General features: G+C 58.5%; 1 protein-coding gene across 1 annotated transcript in view; it reads left to right on the forward strand.

Annotated features, from left to right (window-relative positions):
* Positions 1–5,477: 5,477 nt before the first annotated feature.
* The window catches only part of LOC120390553 (sialoadhesin-like), a 37,887-nt gene continuing 28,346 nt past the window's right edge, over positions 5,478–15,018 (forward strand). The window contains exon 1 of the mRNA XM_039513284.1: positions 5,478–5,618. The gene's annotated coding sequence lies outside the window, so the exon portion shown is untranslated. The remainder of the gene's footprint in view (positions 5,619–15,018) is intronic.

Raw genomic sequence — 15,018 nt, forward strand, 5'->3', positions numbered from 1 at the left:
GCCCTGCCTGCCAGGGAGAGCCCCCACCCTGCAGCACAGCACCCCCTAGTGCCGCTCTGGGGCATCGGAGCCAGCCCTGCCTGCCAGGGGGAGCCCCCACCCTGCAGCACAGCGCCCCCTAGTGCCGCTCTGGGGCATCGGAGCCAGCCCTGCCTGCCAGGGAGAGCCCCCCCCCCGCCTCCCCGCAGCACAGCGCCCCAAAGGGCCACGGAAAGTTAGAGGCCCCCAGGAGCAGAGACCTATTGATGGGGGGGGGGGGGAATTGACCAACCAGATGTGGGGAAATGGGGGACACACAGAGCTCCCCTCATCTGGTCAGAGCAGCCCCAGCTCCAGCTGGCTCTGGAATTGATGGTAGATCTGAGAACCGGCTCGGGGTACCACTGATGCCTTCCAGCCCCACCCCACCCCCACAGTTCAGCTCTGCCCAGTGGGGAGGGGGCACAGACTGAGCCCCTGGCATGGGGGGAGCTGGTATGGGGGAGGTGGGAATGGGGGACTCGGAGGACCCCTGGCCTGGGGGTTAGATTGGGGGGCCTTGGTGCAGAAGGGAAATGGGGGCACCGAGAGCCCCTGCTAAGGGGAAAGAGGTTTCAGGGAGTCCCTGACCTGGAGGGGGTGGGAGGGGGGCACACACGGAGCTGCGGGGGATGGGGGGAGCTCTGCCAACACCCGCTATGAAGTGCGCTGCCCCCTGGTAGAATGTTTTTCCTGAGCCCCACGGTTCTCCGCCCCAGTGCACCCCAAGGGACTGCGTTAGCCTGGGAGCAAAGGAGGGCGGGGACCGTCAGTCCTACCTGGAACTTCAGCCCAGTTCCATGCAGAGGCCCCACGTCCACGTCCCCCCCCCCCCCCGTGGGCACAGACAGAATTACAGCGAGGGGCGGCCTGGCCTGGGCTGCGGGTTCCTTAGCGCTGCGGGCTGGGCCTAGGCCAGTGCATAAACTAAAATCATTGGCTGCCCCCTGCATTCCCCCAAGTACAACGGTGACAGCTAGTCTGCGCCGGGTAATGGCGTCCGGCTATGGGATCGGCTGCATAACCAGGTATTTTTCACCTAGGGCTTGTCATAAAATAATTTCCTAACCAGAAGGGAGTATAGCTTGGATACTGGCCCGATGGGGGCCATGTATGCAAGGCTCATCCCTCGGTGGTGCAATGCAACCACCTCTGGGGAGGGGTGCGTGGCTGTTTGACAGCTCACAGCAATGCAGAGGATGGTTTCAGGGCAGGATCGGAGGAAGGTTCCTGTGTGCAGCTGACACATGTGGGGAGAGTCAGGGAGGGGGAAGGGAACAAACTGTTGGGGTGCATCAGGGACCCCAGCAAGACGTCCTGACCCCTTGGGAGAGAGCCATGTGGGGGAAGGGTATCACAGGCACAAGGGGCAGGGTCGGGGTTCAGTGTCTCAGCTGGGAACAGCAAAGCCCCATAAGCAGAGATCAGCCCTGATGGCAAGGGGAGAGCCCCCTACGGAGCCCCCCTCCTTTCAGAACAGCCCCCACTAGCGCCACCCTGGGGCATCGGGGCCAGCCCTGACTGCGAGGGGAGAGCCCCCTGCTTAGCCCCCCTGGCCCGTCCTGCAGCTCCGCACCCCCTAGCGCTTCCTCTGCTGCTTCCTCTCCGATAACTGGATTGTTTATCACGTCCCGTCTCTGTGCGTATCTGTGACCACAGCCTGGGCAGAGCCAGTGTCTGATGTTACCCAACTGCTCTGAGAACGTCTCTCTGGGTAATGGGGCAACTGTCGGTCTTCACAGACATGGTCAGCTCCCAGCCTGCTGTCCTGGGCAACACAGTATGGGGAGGAGGTGAGGAGCCCTCAGTGGTGAAGGAACAGGTTAAAGACTATTTAGAAGAGCTGGACATGCACAAGTCAATGGGTCCAGATCTAATGCATCCAAGGATGCTGAGGCAATTTGCTGATGTGATTGCAGAGTCATTGGCCATTATCTTTGAAAACTCGTGGTGATCACGGGAGGTCCCGGATGATTGGAAAAAGGCAAATTTAGAGCCTGTCTTTAAAAACGGGAAGAAGGAGAACCCAGGGAACAGCCTCACCTCAGTCCCTGGAAAAATCATGGAGCAATTCCTCAAGGAAACCATTTTGAAGCATTTGGAAGAGAGGAAGGTGATCAGGAACAGTCAACATGGATTCATCAAGGACAAGTCATACCTGATTAGATAACTGGCTCTGTGGATATGGGACAATGTGGATGGAAAGCTGGCTAGATTGTCGGGCTCAGCAGATAGTGATCAATGGCTCCATGTCTAGCTGGCAGCCGATATCAAGCAGAGTGCCCCAAGGGTCGGTCCTGGGGCTGGTTTTGTTCAACATCTTTATCAATGGCCATGGGATGGATGTTCACACTAGGGGAGAGGTAGATACGCTGGAGGGTAGGGATAGTGACCTAGACAAATTGGAGGATTGGGCCAAAAGAAATCTGATGAGGTTCAACAAGGACAAGTGCAGAGTCCTGCACTTAGGACAGAAGAATCCCATGCACTGCTACAGGGGACTGACTGGCTAAGCGGCAGTTCTGCAGAAAAGGACCTGGCGGTTACAGTGGGTGAGAAGCTGGATATGAGTCAGCAATGTGCCCATGTTGCTAAGAAGGCTAACAGCATATTGGGCTGCATTAGTAGGACCATTGCCAGCAGATTGAGGGAAGTGTTTATTCCCCTCTATTTTGAGTTAAGACAACAGCTTTGGGGGTGTGGACCAGACCTGGGTCTGTGTTGCAGCAGGCTAGAGTGTCTGGCTCAACCAGGCAGGGTCCTGGAGTCCCAGGCTGGCAGGGAAAGCAGGCTCCGAGGTAAATTCAGCACCTCAGGTGACAGTCCCAAGGGTGTCTCTGTGACCAAACCCATCAGTTACCTTCCCCTGAGCTCACAGTAAAAGCATTTACGTAAAAGGTGGCCGTGTTACGGTAAAGTTGGTTACACACAGACAACTGCTTAGAGTCAAACAACAGACCAACATTGTTACAAACTGGAGAGATTCTATCTCCACCTTTAGAAGCAGCAAAGAATCATGTGGCACCTTATAGACTAACAGACGTTTTGCAGCATGAGCTTTCGTGGGTGAATCCCCACTTCTTCGGATGCAAGTCTCCACCTTTGTTGCTGAGAGGAGCTGGTTTTTCAGGATGAGACAGTTCCTGTTGTGCCTTTATTCTCTTGAGTTGGAGCTTAAGTCTGTCCACTTTTGCCTTAGCTTCTAGTTCCTGCAAGCGACCATCTGCCATTCTCTGTTCATGTTCAAACCCAGGTGTTCTCTCTCAGCAGCTTCTCCATCCATATCAGCTATTTTTTTGCTTTTGTTCAAGTCCTAGCTGCTGGTTTCTCACTGCAGGCATTGTCACTGGCTCTGCTTCCTTATCCCTGACAATTAATAGCTTTTTCACTTCCCTCTCTGTAAGCACAATTCTTCCAGGCTTTTCTGTCAGGATCTTGATCAGGGGTCACTCACTGTAACTGATTTTTAACCCTTCAACTCTCCAATATCAAAATTAAATTTTAACAAGCACGTGGTTCCGATCTAAAACCCAGATATCACACTCAGGGCTAGGATGACCAGACAGCAAGTGTGAAAAATCAGGAGAGGAGGTGGGGGGTAATAGGAGCCTATATAAGAAATAGCCCCCAAATCAGGACTGTCCCTATAAAATCAGGACATCTGCTCACCCTATTCAGCGTGTACCAGCAGAACTGGGACCTCAATCTTGCGACTCGAACTTCCCCTGATGAACTCTAAGCAGCTCTGAGATGACGGAATCAGGACCCAAGGGTCTTTTATACAATCTCACGTCCTCTTGGACAAGGTGTCCAGCCCTGGTTGGGGCTGTATCCCCAGGGCTTCCTCCCTGGATACGCCATCTTCCTGGAGCCTCCCCAGGCTCAGTCCTTACTCAGCATCGCAGTGTGAGAGGGAGCCCGGGTGTGAGGGAGCAGGGAGTGGGGCGGATTTGACCTGGGAATGTTGCAGGGGGTTACATTGGGGATGGGGAACTTCCCTTGAAGGAAGATCCCTGAGCTGTAACCTGAGCCAGGAGGGCAGTTGGGAGAAGTGACACCTTCTGGCCCGGAGACTGGACAAAGGAGAGGAGGAGCTGGGTGGTCCTGGTTGTACCTACAAGCTCAGTTGTAGCCTGTGTTCCTATTGTCCAATAAACCTTCAGTTTTACCAGCTGGCTGAGAGTCACGGTGAATCGCAGGAAGTGGGGGTGCAGGGCCCTGACTCCCCCACACTCCGTGACAGAGGTTGGTTAGCCATAGGGCTCAGCAATGCCCCAGATCCAGGTTGCACACCAGGGAACCTGTCACAGTGGCTGGGAGCAGGGCCGGCTCCAGACCCCAGCGCGCCAAGCACGCAGGAGGGCAGCAGGCAGCTCCGGTGGACCTCCCGCATACGTGCCTGTGGAGGGTCCGCTGGTCCCGCGGCTCTGGTGGAGCATCCGCAGGCATGCCTGCGGGAGGTCCACCGGAGCTGCGGGACCAGCAACTGCCAGAGCACCCACCTGCGGCATCCTGCCCTGCTTGGGGTGGTGGAAATCCTAGAGCCGCCCCTGGCTGGGAGTCAAAACTCCTGGGTTCTGTCCCCAAGTAGGAGAGGGGAGTGGGGTTTAGTGGCTGGGAGTCAGGACTCCTGGGTTCTATTCTTGGTTTTGCCCCTGGGGGATGGGGACCCTCCTCTCACTCCGAAGGCTCAGCGGCTCCTCAGAGGTTTTGAGATCCCAGCTTGCCAGCACTAGAACAGGGCCCAGCCTCATCCCTCCACCAGGGTCTCTCAGAGCACAGGGGTTGTGGGCCTTCGAACTCTGACCCAGCAGCCCCATTTCAGAGATTCATAGACTCTAGGACTGGAAGGGACCTCGAGAGGTCATTGAGTCCAGTCCCCTGCCCTCATGGCAGGACCAAATACTGTCTAGACCATCCCTGATAGACGTTTCTCTAACCTACTCTTAAATATCTCCAGAGATGGAGATTCCACAACCTCCCTCGGCAATTTATTCCAGTGTTTAACCACCCTGACAGTTAGGAACTTTTTCCTAAACCTCCCTTCTGCAGTTTAAGCCCATTGCTTCTTGGCCTGTGGCTGGGGAGTCTCTGGGGCTGGACGGGGGGATTAAAAGGAACAGGCACCACCACACACCCCATGTAACCAGCGCTGGGGCTGAGCTTTCGCAATTTCCAGAGAGAGGGGAAGTTTCTCTGCTGCAGACAGACAACAAAGTGAAAGGCTCCCAGGGGGAAAATGGTGCGTGGAGCCAGAACCCTCGAGTCCTGACACTCAGCCCCCTGCTCTAACCACTAGACCCCATACCCCTCCCCCAGCTGGGGATAAAAACCAGAAGTCCTGATTCTCAGTCATTGTAACCACTAGATCCTATTGCTATCAAACCAGGAAGTGTGTTCGTAGCCTTTAAAGGCAACATACGATCTCGGTTCCCTTTCCTCCCCTGAGCCACCAGCCACTCACAGCGCCTGGGGCTACTGCCACACATGTAGATAAATATGATTCCTCGATACCTGCCCCCAACCTCCCTGCTCTTCCATTAGTGTCAGCGGTGGGATCAGACCGGAGTCCCAGCTGCTAACCCAGGCCCAGGGCCCAGGTAAGAGCCGCTTCTCTTGTTTTGGGGCAAAAAGTCAGATTTGTGGAGAGTGATTCTTCGCATCTCTAAATCACTGAAAGGAGATTAAACGGTGAGAGTTTCTTATGGGAGGGGCCCCACCTGAGATCTGGGCCCTTTCGTGCCAGGCACTGCCCAGACACAGAAAGAGACAATCCCTGCCCCATAGAAATTACAATTACAATAGACAATAGGTGGGAGAGAAAACTGAGGCACAGGGAGGAGCAGTGACTGACCCACTGTTGTATGCTGGGTCCATGACAGATCTAGGAGTAGAACGTTCTCAGAGCGGCCGGGTAACATCAGACACTGGCTCTGCCCAGGCTGTGCTCACAGATGGGACCCAATAAACAATCCAGCTATTGGAGAGGAAGCAGCCGAGGAAGCGCTGGGGGTGCGGAGCTGCAGGATGGGCCGGGGGGCTCTGTAGGGGGCTCTCCCCTGGCAGTCAGGGCTGATCTCTGCTTCTGGGGCTTTGCTGTTCCCAGCTGAGACACTGAATCCCGACACTGCCCCTTGTGCCTGTGATACCCTTCCCCACATGGCTCTATCTCAAGGGGTCAGAATGCCCCCCTGGGATCCCTGCCACACCCCAAATTGATTTGTTCCATTTCACCTCCCTGACTCTCCCTGCACATGTCAGCTCCACAAAGGAACAGTCCTTCGGTCCTGCCCTGAACCTGCCCTCCGCGTTGCTGTGAGCTGCCAAACAGCCACGTGCCCCTCTCTAGAGGTGGCTGCATTTCACACCTGCATTTCACATGGCCCACAAAGCACACGGGGATAAAAATGCAACCAGTCATTGCTCCGTCGGGCCAATCTCCGGGCTTTATTCCCTTCTGGTTAGGAAATGCTTTTACGAAGGGCTCTAGGTGTAAAATCCCTGGTCACGCAGCCGATCCCGTGGCCGGACGCCATCGCCCGGCGCAGACGAGCTGTCACCCAGAAATGCTGCAGGTGACTCATTCCCGGCCCCTGTCCCCCCCAGGCCGGCTGAGCGCTCTGTGCTGGACGGAGATGGCCTGGGTGCTGGTCGCTGCCTTCTGCCTTCTGAGCGGTGAGTAATTCACACAGACGCGACGCGCTGCTGCCCAGGGGGCCGGTGGGGACCGTTTCCCAGCCCTGGGAGTGCGTCTACACTGCCAGGAGGGGGCTCAGAACCGGGTTCCAGCGCAGGGACGTCCCAGCCACACGTGCCAGCGGCTCCAGTTCAAGCCTAGGGGGCGTCTGGCCTTGACCCTGACCCCGAGCGGCCGGGTCCTCGCTGCTGGTTTCACCCGGTGGAGAACACGCCTGGTTCTCAGGGCAGAGTCAGCCTGGTCTAGCCCCGGCCACCCTGGGCTGAGCAGTGAGGGCCTCAGCCGCTCTCGGCCCCCGGGCTGCCGTTTGCCCTGTGCCACGTCCTGCCTCCGGGCTTCTCGCTGCCCCGGCGAGTCGGGGCGTCTCCTGGGCCAGCCTGGAGAGCTCTGCTCCCTGCCCTGCCCGTCCGCCCAGCTCCGGCCTGGCTGGTCCCTGCCCGCGTCTGCACCCGGCTCCTTGTGCATGGGAAGCACCTGACCAAGGGCTGCCAACCCTCCAGGATTTTCCTGAGTATCCAGGACTTAAAGATTAATCTGTAATTAAAGATTGTCATGTGATGAAACCTCCAGGAATTTGTCCAACCAAAGTTGGCAACTCTAACCTGACCCCTCGCCAGTGCAGCTCCTCCTGCCGTCAGGGCCTCTGGCCCAAGGGCCAAACACCCAGCTATGCGGGGGCTGAACTGAGAGGGGATGAGGGGTGCACTGAGGGGCAATACTGGGAGGTGAAGTGAGGGATTTAGGGGGTCTGAACTGGGGGGGTGAACTAATGGGATGCAGAGGACAGACTAGATTAGAGGGGGGGCTGCGCAGATGTGGGGGGGGGAGGTCAGCCTGGGCTAATGGGAGAACTCGGGGGGACAGGAGTGATTTGAGGGCTGAGGTGATTAATTGCCGGGCACGGGATGGGCTGATGTTGGGGGGGAGGCATCTGAAATTCCCCTTCCCCAATTCACAGGGGGGCGCTGGCTGGGCTCACTGTCACCGCCACACCGGGAGAGGGCGGGGGGCTCAGACAGCCCCTCAACACAACATCCCCAATTGTGTGTTAAAGCCCCTGGTTGGGGGGCTGAGCTGATGCTGGCCTCTCCCGGCGGGATCTGTGCGGCAGCCCAGCCTGCAGGGCGGGTTCCCCAACTCGCTGGGGCCGGGCGCCGGTCTGATCCCCGATTCCTGTCCCCGGCAGGTGCCTACGCACAGGAGTGGGGTGTGACACTCGCACCAGGGCCCCTGGCTGGATGGGCCGGCTCCTGCGTGACCATCCCCTGCTCCTTCACCTACCCCGCAGGGTGGAAGGTCAGGGCCGTGAACTGGACACGGAACGGGAATCAAACCGTGTATCACTCGAATGAAGCTCGTGTCCACGCTGCCTTCAAGGGGCGCGTCCGCTACCTGGGGGACCTGCAGCACAACTGCTCCCTGCGGGTGGCGGGGCTGCGCCCCAGCGATCAGGGCACCTACCGCTTCCGGTTCGAAGTAGTGGACGATGGCAGCAGCCGTAACGCATGGACGGGCCAGCCAGGACAGCAGCTCAATGTCTCCGGTAACCAGGACCCATCAGCCCCACCCCTCCAGGTCTCTCTCTCTCTCACACACACACACATGCTCCATTTCTGCCTTGCTCTGAAATCCAAGTGCTTAGAGCTGGGAGCCAGGAGTAAAGCTGGGGGAGTGGTTAGAGGAGCAACCAGGACTCCTGGGTTCTCTCCCCAGCTCTAGGGGAAGTCGGGGATAGTGGTTAGAGCAGGGAGGACTTGTGGGTCAGACTCCTGGGCTGTGTTGTCAGACCCGCTTCCCCGTCACTCTGTCTAACCCTTGGCCTGTGCTGAAGAGCCGCTGAGACTGACCCTGCAGCCAGCGTAATGCAGCAGCCGTGAGGGGCTCTCGGGGGGAGCCCGATAGTGGGACTGGGACCCTGCAGGACCCCCCGGCAGAAGAGCGGAAGCGGGTAATATGTGCTTTGTTGGGGGTGGGTTCGGGTGGGCAAAAACCCAGGCTGTGGGAATTGGTAGGAAAACTCTAAATCTCACAAATGTACCAAGAGTCGCCTAGTGGGGAAATTGCTAAATATTTTGTTTGAGCTTCTCTTTCCTCTCCATGTTTCTCTCCCTCGCTCCAAACCTGGGGAAATGCACCGGCCCAAGGCAGGTCAGAGACGCGTTCGGTGATAACAGGAGTTACAGTGTGTTTGTACCTGGCTCAAGCAAGATTTGTTTGATTCTTTTAGTGGTAAAAATTGGGTCTGAATTCCGTTAGTATCGATCATATCTTCATCCACCGGTTTCTGTCTGTCGGTTGGTTGGTTTTTAGCAGCGTGGGGGAATCTGTCTCTCTTGCGGGATTTGTGGGATCGAAGGTTTTTGTGGCTGGGAGGGGGATGAAAATGCAAAAACCAAAGCCGGGCACTTGAATAACGGGAACGGGACAGAATTCAAAACAGTCCCGCTTAGGGCTCTGCTCTGAGGCCTGATGTGTGGTGCCCCCACTGGCGGCTGCCCCCCTCCGGGCAGACCCAGCGCTCCCCGTGTCTCAGGCCAAATTTTGCTGCTCTCCCCCATTGCCAGGAGCCCTCATTGCCCTGGGCAGCCGAGCTCCCAGGCTGGGCCGTGCCCACCCCCTGGGGGCTGCTCCCCGCTCTGCAGCCAGGCCATGGCCCCTGGGAGGTGCCAGCCCCAGGGCCCAGCAGGGTTCAGTGGCTCCTCACCCCTCCTCTTCTCACAGCCCATCCGTGCCAGCCCTCCCTGGGGCGCCGACTGGAACTGGGACCCTCCCTCAACTGCTCCGTGGGGGCCGCCTGCCCCCATCGCCCCTCCTGGTACGACCGAGATGGCGCACAGCGGAGCCCAGGGCAAACCCCGGGCAGGGCTGGGGCGACCGAGCTGCAAATATCCCCGTCCCAGCTGGACCCCGGCGCGGCGCTGAGATGCCAGGTGGATGGATACAGGGATGAGTGTGACTCTGCCCAATCCCAGCCCCTGGGGACAGGTGAGCTCTTCTGCTAGACATGGCATGGGTAGAGCAGGGGGGCTGGGAGCCAGGACGCCTGGGTTCTATCCCTGACCAGGGAGGGGAGAAGAGGGAGGACTAGTGGTTAGAGCGGGGGAGCAGTTTGTCAGGACTCTTTGCTTCTATCCCCAGTTCTTGGATGGGAGTGGTCTAGGGGTTAAAGTGGGTGAGACTCAGTGTCAGGACTCCTGAGTTCTTTCCCCAGCTCTGGGAGGGGAGGGGATCTGTCGGTGAGAGCAGGGGGTGCTGAGAATCAGGACTCCCGGGTTCCATTCCCTCTAAAACTGTCATCGGGCTTCAGCAAATATTCCTGCCCCTTCGCTCAGTCCCGGGGTCTCTCTGACAAACTCTCACCTGACTCTTACCCTCAGTCGCCCCCAACGTGCTCAGGGTCGAGGGTTTGTGGCCGGCAGGGAAGGCAGCACTGAGGGAAGGTGACAATTTTACCCTGCGCTGCCAGGCTGCTGCCCTGTGGCCCATCGCCGGGTACGTCTGGTCCCACGGGGACGTGTGGCTGAAAGGAACCAGGAAGGATTTACATGTTCTCAAGGCAGCCGTCTCTGACGGAGGGAGCTACGCGTGCGGGGTCTGGGTCTCCGGCCCCGGCTGGGGGTATCTGAGCCTCTCTGCGAGGGAATCGGTCCAAGTTCAGCGTAAGCAGCGAGGGCTGGCGAGAGCCTCCTCCCTCGCAGCCCCCGATACGCCCCACACGGCCTCCTGGAGCAGCCCCGCGTGCCCCCACCTCATCCCCCTGCTTCACCCCCCCAGGTTCACCCCACCCACCTCATGAGCCCCAGACTCATATTCCACCCCTGCCTCCTAATAACCGGGTTTGGTCAATCCCTGTGCTGCTCCTCTAGGCTGGGCCCCCAACCTCCTCTGCATCCCTCCCATGGCTGGGCCCAGCAGCGACACATTCAGTTCGTGTCCCCCCCACACCTGCCCTGGGCCCCCAGCCCCCTCCGGAACACTGCCCATCCCCCAACCTGACCCGGGCCCCATTCCACACTGAGCTGGGCCCTGTCCCAATTGCCTTGAGGCCCCAGACCCTTCTGGGGACCCCTCCCCCTTATCCCCCTGCCACCCTGCCTGTTCTCACCCCCAGGAGCCACATGGGTCAGGCCCTGCCCCTCACCCCCTGCTCTGGATCCTTCTCCCCTCTGGGCCAGGCCCCCCCCACTCTCCGTTCACTCCCCATGTCTCAGTCTCGCCCCCCAGACGCCCCCACAGGTGTCCGTGTTACGGCAGCACCAGGCACCAGCCTGCAGGAAGGGGAATCGGTGACACTAACGTGCAGTTACACCAGCAGCCTCCCCGCCCCCACCTCCTACACTTGGTACCGGGGTGGCCGGCAGCTGGGGGGATCCCGGTGGGAAATGGGGTTTGTGACGCAGTAGGGAGCGGGCTGGACTGACCTGGGAATGTGTCTAGTTTTACTGGGACTGTCTGCATGGGGGATGGGAGAGCAGGGGGTGACTTTATTTGAGGGACGATACCTGAGCCTGTAACCTGAGCCGGGAGGGGGATAGGGCCAGGTGCCACCTTTGCCCGGGACACTGGACAAAGGCTGGAGGAGGAGCCGGGGGGAGGGTGGCAGGAGACGGCTGCAGGGGAGTTTCAGTTTGAAACTGGCTGGGGAAACAAAGGGAAACCCCAGGGTTGGAGTCTAAGCTCCCTGCCCCCCAGAGGGACCTGGCTGAGGGGTTCAGGTTCTACCTACAAGCTCTGCTTGGGCCTGTGTTCCTGTCGTCTAATAAACCTTCTGTTTTACTGGCTGGCTGAGAGTCACGGTGAATCGCCGGAAGAGGGGGGTGCAGGACCCTGACTTCCCCCCACTCTATGACAACTGGTGGCAGATGTGGGATCTACTGCACCCCATGGATGGCGCGTCCTGCAGTAAGTGACTGGGGAGCAGTGAAACGAAGGGGGATTGACGGGGACCAGGCGTGCTGAAGACTCAGCGAGGAGCGGGGGCCGGAGGAGCTACGCTTAACCCCTGAGAGGTGGGGACCTGAGAAGGGCTGGAACACAAGGGGTTCCCCTGGAAACTGTGGGGAGCGGCGAGCACCCAGGCCTGCGAGGGGCCAGCAAGCAGGTGTACAGCAAGCAGCTTAAGAGCGACCGGGTGGCGCTGTGCAGGCAGAGGGGGCTGCGCCGTGGGAGGCTCACCAAAGAACAGCTGATGGCCCAGCTGGAGGAGGAAGGTCGCGCGAATGAACCGATCTCTGTCTCTGAGGGAAGCAGCCCGGCAGATGCAGCAAAGGCACCGCTGTCTGTTCCAGCTGGGAGTGGTCAGCCGGCTGCTGCGAGCTTCCCGAGACCCCTCCTACCTATCCTAGGGGAAGGGCTGGGAGGAGCCCAGTGAATACCACGGGCACCGTGACCCCCCTGGCCAGCAGGGGATCCTCCCGGCAGAGCTCCCCATCGCTGGAGCTGAGGCGGCTGAAATGGGAGAAGGAAATAAGGCTAAAAGAGCTGGAGTTGACGCAGCAGGAACTGATGAAGGAGGGAGCAGAACGGGAGAAACAAAGACAGCATGAAAAAAACAGAGGCAGCATAAAGAGCGACAGAGACAGCATGAGCTGGAGCTGGCCAAGCTGAGGAGCAGCCACCCCCCGGCTGCGGTGAGTGAGGGGGACCCAGGACTGCATGGAGATTTGATAAGGGCGTCCTGGCCCGGCGTAAGGAAGGGGAGGACAGAGATGACTTCCTGAATGCCTGTGAGACGGCCTGTGAGCTGCACAGGGTTGACCCAGCAGAGGCTCCAGTTTCTCACCCCCTTACTGGACCCCAAAGCCGTGGCGATGTACAGCCGAATGAAAGGGGCGGAGGCAGGGAACTATGAACTGTTGAAAAAGGCCCTGCTCCGCGAGTTTGGGCTGACTCCCGAGATGTACCGGAGTGAGGGTAAAACCCCTGAGGTCACATATCTAGAACTGGCCCTCCGGATGCAGGGATACGCCCACACGTGGGCAGATGGGGTCCCAGCTAGGGAGGACGTGCTTAACCTAATGGTACTGGAGAAATTGTATGAACAGTGTCCATCCAACCTGAAGCTGTGGTTGGTGGACAAAAAGCCAGAGGACCTGCGACGCGCAGGGCGGCTGGCTGACGAGTCTGTGACCAGCCAGTCAGGGGGTGGCAGGGAGAAGTCCCATAGGATCAGATCCACCATGATGCAAAGAGAAAGTCACCCTGGGACCTCCCAAAGGGGAACCATGGAGAACCCCCTCCCAAGGGGAACATCCGGCGTCAGGACCAACCAACCAGCTCCAGGGGACCAACGGGACATGAGCTGCTATTACTGTGGCCAGAAAGGCCACATACGGATCCAGTGCCCCAAGCTCAGGGGCAGACTGAGCAGACCGAACCCACACAGGGTTAACTGGGTTGTGACCCAGCTGGATGAGGGGCCAGCTTCCCAGGCAACGGGGGCTGACAGCTTCCCACCTGCTCAGGAGGGAGGAGTGTCCCAGACCAGCTTCTCTGGGGGGCTGGATGCTCCAGACACAAGGTTATCATTTTACAAGGTGGGCGCAGGTCTGTCCCTGCAGAGCAAGTGCCTTGTTCCCCTGAAGGTGGAATGGAGGAAGGTCAATGGATACTGGGACACGGGCGCTGAGGTGATGCTGGCCTGGTCTGAGGAGTTAGCTACAGATCGGGTAATGTCCAACAGCTACCTGACCCTGACGGGGGTGGGTGGGACATGGCACCCATTCAAGATGCCCGTGGTGAAGGTACATCTGAAATGGGGGGCCAAGAAGGGCCTCAAGGACTTGGGGGTGCACCACCATTTGCCCACTGAGGTGTTAATGGGGGGCTACCTAGAGAACTGGCCAAGCAACCCCCAGGGTGCCCTGGTTGTGACCCATAGGCAGAGCCGGCAAGAGGCACGACACCCTGACCTCGGGATGCACACCGGATGCACAGAACCCTACCCTGGTGGGGAGGAGGTGACCAGGAACAAGGCTCAGAGGGGCTGCGGCTTCCGACCCAGCCAGCGAGAGGGAGCCGGTCCCCATCCTTTCCCCAGCCGCTGAGTTCCATGCCGAGTTGCAGAAAAATACCTCCTTGCGGAAGCTAAGGGACCTGGCTGACCTCAGTGCGGTACAAACCATGGGAAGAGGTTGCAAGGAGAGGTTCCTATACCGGCTCCTTACCTCACCTGCTCCTTACCTCACCTGCTGTTCCTATACCGGCTCCCCCAGGGGAGATGGAGTCATGGGGGATCAGGAGGCAGCTGTTGGACCCCAGAAATATTGCTGCAAGCTCGTATACCTGGCCCATGACATCCCTCTCGCAGGGCACCAGGGGATCCGGTGCACCAGGCAGAGGCTGCTGCAGAACTTTTACTGGTCTGGGGTCTTTACTACTGTCCAACATTATTGCAAATCCTGTGACCCCTGTCAGAGGGTGGGGAAGGCCCGGGACAAGGGAAAAGCGGCTTTGAAACCCTTGCCCATTAGAAAGGAGCCTTTCCAGAAGGTGGCTATGGACATAGTGGGACCTCTCAGCAAAACAACCCGGTCGGGTAAGAAATACATTCTGGTGGTGGTGGATTTCGCCACCCGCTACCCCAGGCAGTGCCCTTATCATCCATTAAAGCAGACACCGTGGCAGATGCGCTGCTAATCATTTTCAGCCCAGCGGGGTGCCCCAAGGAAGTCTTGACAGACCAAGGGTCCAACTTCACGTGAGCCCTGCTCCGGTGCTTGTGGGAGAAATGTGGGATCCGGCACACCTGGGCCTCAGCGTATCACCCCCAGTCCAATGGGCTGGTGGAGAGATTCAATGGAATGCTAAAGATGATGCTAAAAACATTTATGAGCACGTACCTGCAGGATTGGGACACGTACCGGTACTTACCTCACCTGCTGTTCGCGTACAGGGAAGTACCCAGGATTCTACCAGGTTTTCGCCTTTTGAACTGTTATACGGCAGAAGGGTAAGGGGACCCCTAGACCTGATGAGAGATGAATGGGAGGGGAAGACCACCCCCCATGAAAAGTCAGTGGTGAAGTATGTCCTGACCTTCCAGAAAAAACTTGCTAAGTTCATGGGCCTGGTCAGGAAAAATCTGGCCAGAGCCCAGAGGAAGCAAAAGGTCAGGAATCAGGTGATGGTTCTCATCCCCGTGAGGAAAAACAAACTCCAGGCTGCCTGGGACGGTCCTTTCAAGGTTGTCAAGCAACTAAATGAGGTAAACTATGTGGTGGAGCTGTTGAACCGGGCACACCACCGCCGGGCGTACCATGTCAATATGATGAAGCCATTTTATGACAGGGGGAATGTGGTGT

The sequence above is a fragment of the Mauremys reevesii genome, linkage group 24 (assembly GCF_016161935.1).
Source record: "Mauremys reevesii isolate NIE-2019 linkage group 24, ASM1616193v1, whole genome shotgun sequence".
NCBI classification, from domain to species: Eukaryota; Metazoa; Chordata; order Testudines; family Geoemydidae; genus Mauremys; species Mauremys reevesii.